Genomic DNA, 10795 nt, shown 5'->3' with positions numbered 1-10795 from the left:
TCACTGACCTTTGATTTTATTTTAACCTGCTGAGCAACCAAGCAGATCATGCAAGATCTCAGGACCCAGGGGGTTAACATGTTTGGGGGTCCCAGCTTTTACCAGGGTCGTGGACATTGCATGGGTAGATTCAGGGAGAGCTTTAGTTTCTTGTAGTTTCCTTGTTCCCTTCTGTAGATGCATTTCTGAAAACCACAGGAGAACCAAATGTATGTTCTTGACTTATGTTGGACATATGCCCCTCCTACAGAGGAGCCCTTTCCCCAGAAGGAGTGGTCCAGTTTGTTTCTTGTGTCTTGAGATAACTATCCCTGGAAACTAGGATACAATGTCAACTAAGTTAAAAGTTTTTGATCCCAACTATCCAGAGATAAATTAGAAATGGATGCCTATGGGTGCTTATATTTTGCTGTTAAGAAGCTCCAAAGACTCCACCGAAGCAGTATTAGCATATATGGATTGGAGAAGCAACAGCAAGCATAGGTTAACAGAGACTAAGGGCTGGAAAACTGGTGGGGGCTTGAAGCTCTTGCTTTTTAGATAAAGGCAGTGCATCCTGAGGACTCTAGGTACATTTGCTTCCCAATTCCAGGGGCGGCAGGCTGGTGGGCATCAGAGGTCATGGCTAAATGAGATGTGGGATGGCTTGGAGCTCTTTGTGCGGGAGCCTGGTGTGCCAAGTCTCCGGTAATGTGAGACTTAGCTAATTGACAAGGGCGGATAAATAATTGGGACTTCAGGTTGGCTGGATCTTTCCTGTGTGCTATGCAGAGAAAGATACATTAACTAATAAGATAAGCAGGAGAGCGGAGAGAGTGTTCAGAAGAGCAAACAGTTTTAAGCTCTCAGCTACTGGAGAAGCACTTGTACATACTTACGTGGGAACAGCTGACCTGCTAATTAGAAAACATCCTTGCTTATTCATTAAACTAATTATCTAAGGAATTCTTCAGGGAAACACTTAGTCTGCCTCTAATTATTGTGTGCCCTTGAAAGTGATAAGCTGCACTTTTAGAATAAAGTTTTATAATTTAGACATATGTATGGTTTACTCAGACATTTTCTTTCATTAGAGTGGGGTAGTAATGAGTTACACTTTGGTTTTTATGAAAAAGGTTTATCCACCTCTTCACAGAGAGATTATAATGAATTCTTAAGTCATGTATGTTTAGATCTGAGAACTCTTTGGAGATCATTAGTGTTTTAATATGAGAGGCTTTTTTAAGGTTGTTTTTGATCACCTTGGATCTTAATTTTTTTTAAGAGAATGAACATGATATAAGACAGTGGCAAACTTTTCTATCCTAAACGGAGACATGGTCAGGTAAAAACCATCATTCATGGAGTCGCTTTACTGGATCTCCACTGTACCTCGCAGAGCTTTTTCTAACCTCACCCGGAACACTGGTGGACAAGCGCAGTAAGAGAAATGAGGCTGTGTACCCAGTGGTCTGCGGGTAACAGCAATTATGTAAAAAAGTGAGCTGACCTGAATCAAGGAGTTGATCCTGTCAAGCAGAACCTGTCTGGCTCTTGATCAGCCTTTGGATGGGGCCATCGGCTTCAATCTAGAGAGCATGAACTTCAGAGGCCAGTTCCCGGGTAGAGCTTCCATTCAGCACTGTGATGTGGGCGTTCTGCGGCTCGGTGGTCTTGGACAACTGACTTAAAGCTCTATGCTTTGATTCCCTTATTTGTAAATGGAGCTAACAATAGCTCCCACCTCCAAGGACTGTTGTATTAAATGAGTTACTCCATGGAAAGTGCTCTTACATAGTAATTGATAGTAATTACATCGTAGTTCACTCTCCCACCCATTTATTTCTTTGCTTACTCATACAACCCCATTCTATCACGCACTCCCTGTTTTGGGCCCTGCTGTGGAGACTGGCATTAGAGGTACAGCAGTCAGACAGACGAGGTCCCTGCCCTGTAGGAGTCTGTAGTCTAGGGGGTGGAGACAAATCATAAATCAGTAAACTAATAAGTCCACATACTAATAAGTGTTAATAAGACAGTAGATAGGGAAATGCAGTGACTGGATTATGGGTAGAGAGTTCAACATTAGCTCTGGTGGGCTGGAGTGGCTTCTGAGGAGGTGACATTTAAGCTGAGAGACCTGAATGACAAGAGGTAAGTGTCAGCTCTCATTAAAATAAACTTTTCCTTTGCGTTGGTGATTCCATACTCTTCTTTTAAAATTTCTTAACATCAGTATAAAGTCCTTTCCAGCAGGACACCCCTAGGCGACATGGCTGTGCTCAAACAAGTCATTGTCACTGTCTGGAAGCTCCTCTTCCCCAAACTTCGTCTGGACAGTGCCCAGATCTGCCTCACCCTGGGTCTCTCTCTCTCTCGGCTCCCTCTGGGTGCTCACCCATCCTGTTATGCCTCAGTTTCTGGAAGAGCCTGACCCTGTTGTTCCCAACTGACAGGAAATACAGCTGTTCATGTTCACCAGCAGCCTCCATATCTTGGAGGCCACACTGGCCACCCGCAGGAGCCGCCAGTCCTGGGACATCGGGAAGCACAGTAGGAGGTAGAAGGAGCGAGTGATGTGGAAGGGCACGAAGCAGAGGGTGAAGAGGCTGCACACCAGCAGGACGGTCCAGATGGACTTGGCCCAGGCTGCATTGCCTGTCCTCTCCAGGGTCTCCTCTGGTTTGGTCAGGCTCCTCACCATCAGCAAGTAGCACACCAAGATAACCAAGGAGGGAAGGAGAAAGCCAGACAACGTCTGAACCATACTGTAGACAAAAAACTGATCAAAATTCTCTGGGTTGGTCATGTCGTAGCAGACCACCTGGCCATCAATATAGCCCAGGTGGGAGAAGACCAGTATGGGCAGCACCTGCAAGACCACCAGGGCCCAGGTGGCAGCTGCACCCAGTAGGGCATGCTGGTGGGGCAGTGAGATCGGGATGGCGCATGCTCAGGAAGTGGTGAACAGGTGTGCAGGTCAGCAGCAGGATGCTGCCACAGAGGTAGGTGTAGAACAGGAAGCGCACCAGCCTGCAGAGCAGTTCCCCCAAGGGCCACCTGTCACCTGGGCATAGGTGACGATGAGGAAGGGCAATGTCAGCACATAAAAGTACATCGGCCACCATCAGGTTCACCAGGTAGATGGTGGCACAAATCCAGCGCTTGCTTTGGTGCCGGGAGAGCCACAAGACTGCCATTCAGGGGCAGCCCTAGCACGAAGACATACTGTATGGCAGGGAGAAGTAGATTTGCTTGTAGTCCTCTGGGCAGAAGCCTTGTTCCTTTGAGGCGTTAGTGTCCAGCTTCTTCATCTCCTGGGGGCACCCTCTGGGAGCACAGCTGCTCCTCCTCCTGCTTCCCCTGGGAGGAAACACAACGGACTTCAGAGCAGCATGACCTCCGCGCGTGGTAGCCTCTGCCTGGATCCGGCATTCAGCTTTGTGTGATGTGTGTGGTTCCACACTCTCCCAAAGCCTGGTAAGAGGCCTTGTTTGAGAGAGACCAGCTTCAGGAGGAAAATAATTTGACTCACGGGCAAAGCAGTCTTGGACAAGAGGACTTGTAGACTCACCAGTCTGAAGGGGTGGCCCTACACTCACTTGTGTCCCCTCCAGACTGGGTCGTATTAGGAAGCTCAAGTACACGTGGGGGCAGGTAGGTACTGCTGTCATTTAAACAGGGCATGTGCGGCCTCCAGGGCTCCTCCTCTGGCTGGAATCCTTTGCATAGAGTCAGGAAATCTCTAAGGGGAGGTACACCAGCCCCTCACTCTCAGGGGCTGTGATATTGCCTCCAATCTGGTCCTAATCCCCATGTACCATGGCGGAAAACACAGTGATCCTTAGGGGTTAGGGAGGATTAGGGAAAGCACAGAATTTGCCTACAGGCTCTGCTGGAGAATTTTGATTTGTATCTCTTTTCAGGATTTATTAACTGCATTTTGAATACTGAGGCTGATTTGCTCATTAACCATCTCAGCACCCCAAACAGCCAGGAAAACAAACGTGAGCCATGACGCCAGGTGCAGCTCCCACCTCATGCCCATCCCTGCTGACAAAGTGCGTCCAACAGGCAGATCCGAGTACCTGAGGGAGCTGTGGGTGGAGCCCACATGCAGGTTTTGTTGCATTGGAAAATCAGTGGGCCAGTCGGCCAATCAGCATGGAGCCCACAAGGATGGAAAGAAGTTCATTTTTAGGGCTTAACATTCAGAAAGATGAGTTAATACAGGGCAAGAGAGAACAATCTGATAGGTAATTTTCAGATACATTGAATGTTATAACACGTAAGACTTTATCCACAACAAAAGGAACAGAGATCATTCAGTCAGCAAACATTGAGCATCGATCGAGTCAGGCCAAGAGGAATACGGCACAGAACTTGCTCTCCAGGATCTCAGCCTGGCCAGGAAGACAGAAGTGGATACAGTTGATGGGAACACATTGTGGAAAATGGAGAGAATGCAGTGAAAACCAGCAGGATGTGGTAGTTCCCTGAGTGGGTGGGGGAAGGCTTCCTAGACCAGGTGCCATTGGAGCTGCTTGGGAGAACAAAGAGGAGCCTTCGAGGCAGAGAGGGGGAGGGGCATTCCTGGCAGGGCAGGCAGGCAAGGAGCTGGAGGGGGAGGGCTCAGTGTGTCCTGGGATGGCAGGAGAGCCAGTGTGAAGGATGAAGGTCAAGGATGCCACCTTGAGGGTAGATATCCTTAAGCAGGTTGCGATGGAATGAGGCTGCGTTTGAGGAAGGTAGCCAGCAGCGGCACAGAACTGGGCCTGGAGCAGTCCGACTAGGAGAGGGGCTGTGGTTGTGTGTGCAGGTGAGAGATGCGTCGTGCCCCAACGAGGCCATGTGGGATGGACGGAGAGGAGGAACCTGACGCTGGAGACGCTGTCGAGGCAGAGAGCGACGGGACTGATGGGACGTTGGAGGTGCGGAGGGTGTCCCTGAGGCTGCATGGGTGATGAGGCCAGCGCCGAAACTGAAGCCTGAAGCTTTGAAGGCTGGGACGAGTGTTCCGAGGTTGTGGGGACAGTGGCTGTCTGTACTGAGGCCTGCCAATGGCCTGGGAGAGCAAGGCTTTTTGTCTGGGCAAGTGAAAGGACTGTAGTTGTCATTCATTTTGTTCCCTGTAATCTTTCATGTTGGAGTCTGGCAGATGCTTAGTTATTTCCAGCGAAACTGCCTCCCAGCTCAGTGTGGGCTCTCAGAAGGAAGCCGAGGAGGGAACCAGCCTCGCTGAGCCCTGGCTCGGCCAGCAGGCTCACACCCGTGATCTCATTTAATTTTCAGAACAACCTTGCAGATGAAGCATGATTACCCAGTTTCACTGATGAGGGTCAGAGAAGATACTCCTGTAGGGCTCACTGTGCCCTCTAATCCAGGGGGCGCCCCCCTACTGGGCATCGTGCGACCACTCCGCATGGCATGCTCTGATAGTGAAAGGCACGCAGATCTGCTCTGTCAGGACCAGTGGGACAGTCTGAAGATCACTTGTCTCTGAGCCGGGAGAACGGGGCAGTCTCTGGTGAGGTTGCTCTGAGAATCAGTGGGGAGAGAGGTTCAGGCACCCCAGGCCTGCCGCAAGGGAGAACCCCAGCACATCTCAGTGCTCACCCCACCCTCTCCCTCTAGCCCTGGAGACTACAGTGCCCAGGAAGCCAGAGGTCTTTGGTTTATGTTGGAGGATGGGAGGTCAAGTATGGCTTTGCTACCCCAAAGCAGGATAAGGTCCCTTTTCTTCCTGGCTGTTTACCTTCTGCTGTGGTCTGAATTGTGTCCCCTACAAATACAGAGGTTGGACCCCCAGTGTGCATTTGGAGTAAGGAAGTAATTAGGGTTAAATGGAGCCATATGAATGGGACCCTACTCCAAAAGAATTAGTACCTTCATGATATAGAAAAGCAGAGAGCACTCGCTTGCTCTCTCTTACTCGCTCTCATGCGAGGACACCGTAAGAAGGTGGCCTGCAAGCCAGGAAGTGTTCTCACCAGGAACTGATCTCTGCAGTTCCTGGTCTTGGGCTTCCCCATCTCCAGAACTGAGGAGCCGCCCAGCCTGTGGCCTTTTGTTGCAGCAGCTTGCAGACTAAGACACCTCCCGCACACTTCCAGGCCTGCCTAGTGTGGGGAGACAGCTTCTCAAGTGAGAAGATGACTGTCCTTAGGGCATAAGGATAAGAGAGTATAGTGTTCAGGCTAGTGCATCACTGAGGCTGCTATTAGGGAGAAGGGAGGAGGGAGAAACACTCGGGCCATAAAGGGTTAATTCACTTGCCAACAGCTGTGGCCATGTCCACTACAACCACCTCATTGAAGCTGCTCTTCTCTAGCCTCCCTCCCCCCAGACAGTCCCCCGCTTTTCCAGAGGCATTCACTGGGATGCAGCAGGGCTACTGGAGGGCTGTGTAGCTATTCATAGAAGAAAGGAAAATACCCAGAGTGAAAGAGAGGGCAGCTGGAAGTTGAGAAGTGGGTTTGGGCGACAGGTGCCCCGATGGGTGGGATTCTGAGAAGGGATAGATGTGCTTCTAGAAAGTGTGTACATTTCCCCCTCTTTCTCATCACCTCCTCAGGAGTTTTTAAAAAGACTGTCACAATTTAGAGTTAGAATTTTTTTAAATCCTCACCTGAGGATATGCTTATTGATTTCAGAGAAAGGAAGGGAGGGAGAAAGTGAGAGAGAGAAACATCAGTCGGTTGCTTCCTGTATACACCCCAACCTACCCTGACCTGAGATTGAACCCACAACCTAGGTATGTGCCCTGACCAGGGATCAAACCTGTAATCTTTTGGGGCACAGGACAACACTCAACCAACTGTGCCCCCAGGCAGGGTGGAATTTGTTTCTTTTAAATGGGCTCAGTGGGGAGATGGGCCTTGAGAAAAAAATGAAGTGAGAATCTAGAGCAACTCTGTAGTTTAAATAGGCACTGTGGCTGCTGACCTTGAACCCAGAGTTCTTCCCACCGTGCATCTCCAAGAGCTTGAGCCTATTTCTGGCAAGTCATCCCCGGGGGCAGCAGTGACCTCTGAATACCATGGTGGACACCTTCCAAAGGGGACAGGGAGGCCGTTCTCGTTTTAATGGTTGGAAGTTGTTGTCACTAGTCTGAGAAATGACATAGCTGAGATGAAAGAACTGTGCTCTCCCTTTAACAAGTATTCACAATACGTATTTCCAGAGTGCAGAAAAGGGAAAAGTTATGAATGCATTTGAGTGACAATAACATGTTACTGCCTTTCAGTTGTAGAGAGGTGATGGAATCAAAACTTTTGAGATTAAGGATTGGGCATTGTGAGTTTAAAATGCCACTGTAGTATCATAATTGTGTTTAACTGTATGAATTTATTTTAATGTTAAGTATTTTACCTGCATTTGGAGACTTTTCTTAAGCAATTAAGCTATTTAATGGAGTCTCTCATAATTGCTTTTGGACAAGAAGAGATTGTTTTTAGAAATTACTCTGAAAATGTTGATTCATGTGTACATTTCTTAATTTACAAAGATACATTAGGTATTTATTATTCACACCACACCTTAATCATTTGATTTTTCAACAAGTTTTTTTAATGGGGGCCCCAAATACATTTAATCAGGTAGTGGATTTAAGTAGTCTGAATTATTTTGAATTATTTTTCTAGTTTTCCAAATCCACTGGACAACTTGGTGTTATGTGGCCAACAGTCCACTGGGTGGCAGTGAAGACTGACAAACAGTTCAGTTTTCTCTAGCAAAAGAAAGCAGGAGTTGGGATAGGGCCCAAGTCCAGGAATAACAGCTGTGGAGGCAATTTCATTCATTGAGAACATAGAGAAAATTCTACCAGCCAAACCACCTCTGATGGGTCTCTTATCTACAGTTAGTGTCCTGTTAACACAGTGAAATGGCATTCCAGTAGCAAAAGCAATCTGCCACTGTGACTGATTTTCCAAAGGAAGATGGGCATTCCAGGCATTCCCCCGTTTTACAGCTAAGCAAACTGAGGTTCATAGAGGGTCTGTGGAAGTTCCTGTGTGCTGTGATCTGGGAAAGTCCTACCTGCTCTGATGCGGGCTTTTACAAAGTAGAGACTCAGCAAATTCCCAGGTTTCCAAGGAATTTCTTGTTTTTTGTTTTTAATTTACTACCTAGTCCCTCCCTCCAATCATACAACAAACAAAGACATGGAGAAAAGAGTAGGTCACCTCTGAAGTCACAGATGTAGTGCTTTTGTTATGGAAGACAGAACTCTAGGTCAAAAAGCATGATCTGAAGACAATGGTAAGGAGAGATGTAGCAGAATAAAGAGGATTTTTATAAAACCTGTCAAGAGTGAGATCTATATAGTGACCCTTTACACACTATACCTTGAGTCATAAGATAAAAGGCACTGACATAGCTTTTTAATTAATTTGTTATAAATTTATAGTGTGAGCTTGTGCCTGCTGTATACCTGGATCCCTGGGGGCTTTACTTTTTCACAAGCAAAGCAAATTGGATCCTCTAAATGATTTAGAAGACTGTCTAGAGACAATTGAGTACTTAATTTCAATAATTAATTTAAACAGTAGCTTGCACATTTTTGTCTTCTGTTGACAAGGATCTGACGTAATTGGCAGCTTCAAACCAGTGTCAACACAGGGAGTGATTGCGAAACTTTGCTCTGACATTGTATTGTCACAGAGAAGGTGGGGGCACTGCAATGGATGTTTCTCTGTCTGCAAAACTTGTTGCTAAAAAAAAGTAATCTCTTCCTCCATCTGTACAAATGTGTGATCCTCCCAAACTGCCTTTGAAATCAGACTTTTTAATTAATGATGCATTAAAAATAACCACATCTTGTGGTTGTAGAAGCCCATCATTTTCTCTGGGCTCATGACCCTGAAAGGGGATCTTCATTAAACCTTTCCATTTTCCTTTCATTTAGCATCAGACGAAGACCTTTAAAGGCATCACCACTGTGTGCAGTGTGAAGACATACAGAAAGCTGGTTTGGTTTAGAACAAGAGAGAATATCAGTAGCAGAGTCTGGGGCTCTAGGCCTAGAGATAAGTTGCTCAAGGCATTTTCAGAGTAGAGGGCTTGTGTCTTGGGACCCCTCCTTGGATCCTTGATCCATTCTTACCCTCAGGCAGCAAGTTCCCTGCACAGTCTGCCCATAGAATGATGCTTGCAGTGGTAACACAGGGATGCATGCGCTGTCCAGCATCACAGCCTTTCCTGTTGCTAGGGTGTTGCTAAGGTGGGGGAGGTGATGTGGGAAGAATCCACAGTGGCTCTGGGCACTCAACAGTGGGGGAGAAGGAGAATGAAGTTGTCCTCACCTCAGTCACCCGGAGCAGAGCCCAGGCTCACTGCTCAGGCTCACTGTGCGATCGTTTTAACTGGGAGCGTAATCCTAGGGAGCATTAGTGCAGAACCAAGGGAGTGACCTGTCGAACAAGCAAGGAGTGACATGAGACTGAGAGGTGTGGCATTGAATTAGCCCGCAGAAGGCAACCGAATGCTCAGTCCCAAGGGCTTGTCTTCTGAGAACACGAAACAGGGCATCTCAGGAAAGTCCTCTCAGAGCGAGGAAGAAGGAGACCTTTCTTCGCCAGACCGTTCCCCACTGGCCAGCACCCTGGTGGGTGCGTGGCATGGTCTATGCATACGGGAGAGCATCAGAAAGAGGCGACGCATTGAAGAGTGCATTTTCTCACGTGACCCCCCTCTTTTTTTTTTTTTTTTTGCCCTAGGAGGTGTTCTCCCTTCCTCCCCAGACACTTTTGTGTTGCTTCTGCCTGAGGGGAGAGGAGGGGCCCTGCAGTATCTGGAACTGGATCCTTTTGTGTGAAGTGATTCTTCCAGTTTCTCTTTGCTCATTTTTCCCCTATTGAGTTGTCTGTCTTTTTGTTATTGATTTTTTGGTTCTTTCATATTTTGGATAAAAGTCTTTTCAGTTATTCATGTTGCAAAGATTTTTTTTCCTGCTCTGTGGCTTTCCCTGGCTTAATGACATACATAATTTTACTTAATGGGATAAAAGTTCTTAATTTTAACATAGTTGAAACGATGAATTTTCCTTTATGGTTTGTGCTTTTGTATCTGGGTTAAGAATATTTCTCTACCTTGAAGCCATAAAGATGGTCCTCTGTGTTAGTATATGAAAGCCTTCCCCAGTTAGACCCAACTGATTTCATGCTACTAAAGGGTTTAATGTTTGTGCATATGTGTCTGTGTGAGAAACAGGCAAGCGTGACTGGATGAGATGCTGTTTGGCGAGTGGCGATCGGGGAGCACTTGCCGGGTTAGGAGGCATTTGCTCCAGTCTGGGAGGGGCGGGATGGTGGCTTTGACTCACATGGTGAGGATGGCAACACAGAGAAATGGGTGGATTCAGTGGACATTTAAGAAGTAAATGAATGTGACTTGGTGATTAATTAAATATGGGGGTGGGGAAGGGTTAAGGACTAACCCTAGGGACATTTTGTTTTTTTACTGCTACCGACCAATGCCTTCAGCCTTCTTCTGCCTATTAGTTCTCTATTTCACTGATTCTCCATTCAGTTTCTGATTCTCCCTCGCATCTCCTGGCTCCGCTTTCCCTCTGGGCATCCTTGGCTTGCGCTGCCGCAGATGCCTAACGCTGCACAGAGAGTTGTAGACACGTTCCTAGGAGACTCCGTTTGGCGAGGTGTTCACCATCATCCCGGTTTGGGCAGGACCGCAGCAGCCAGACCTCTCGCATGCGGGGGCCTCTCACACGTTGGCTGGCTGGGTGGCCCTTCCTCATGGCCTGGGGCCACTGCGATGGGGTCACAGAGTTGGGAGTAGGGTCACACAACACAGATGA

At 47.6% G+C, this 10795-nt stretch overlaps 1 pseudogene; it reads right to left on the bottom strand.

Moving 5' to 3' along the window:
• Positions 1-2276: 2276 nt before the first annotated feature.
• On the bottom strand, positions 2277-5385 carry LOC118987507 (proteinase-activated receptor 3-like; annotated as a pseudogene).
• Positions 5386-10795: the final 5410 nt, after the last annotated feature.

The sequence above is a fragment of the Sturnira hondurensis genome, unplaced genomic scaffold (genome assembly GCF_014824575.4).
Source record: "Sturnira hondurensis isolate 20B ecotype Veracruz unplaced genomic scaffold, ASM1482457v3 Scaffold0005279, whole genome shotgun sequence".
In the NCBI taxonomy this organism is placed as follows: Eukaryota; Metazoa; Chordata; class Mammalia; order Chiroptera; family Phyllostomidae; genus Sturnira; species Sturnira hondurensis.
The sequence above is the reverse complement of the archived record's forward strand: the minus strand, read 5'-3'. Positions and strand labels throughout refer to the sequence as shown.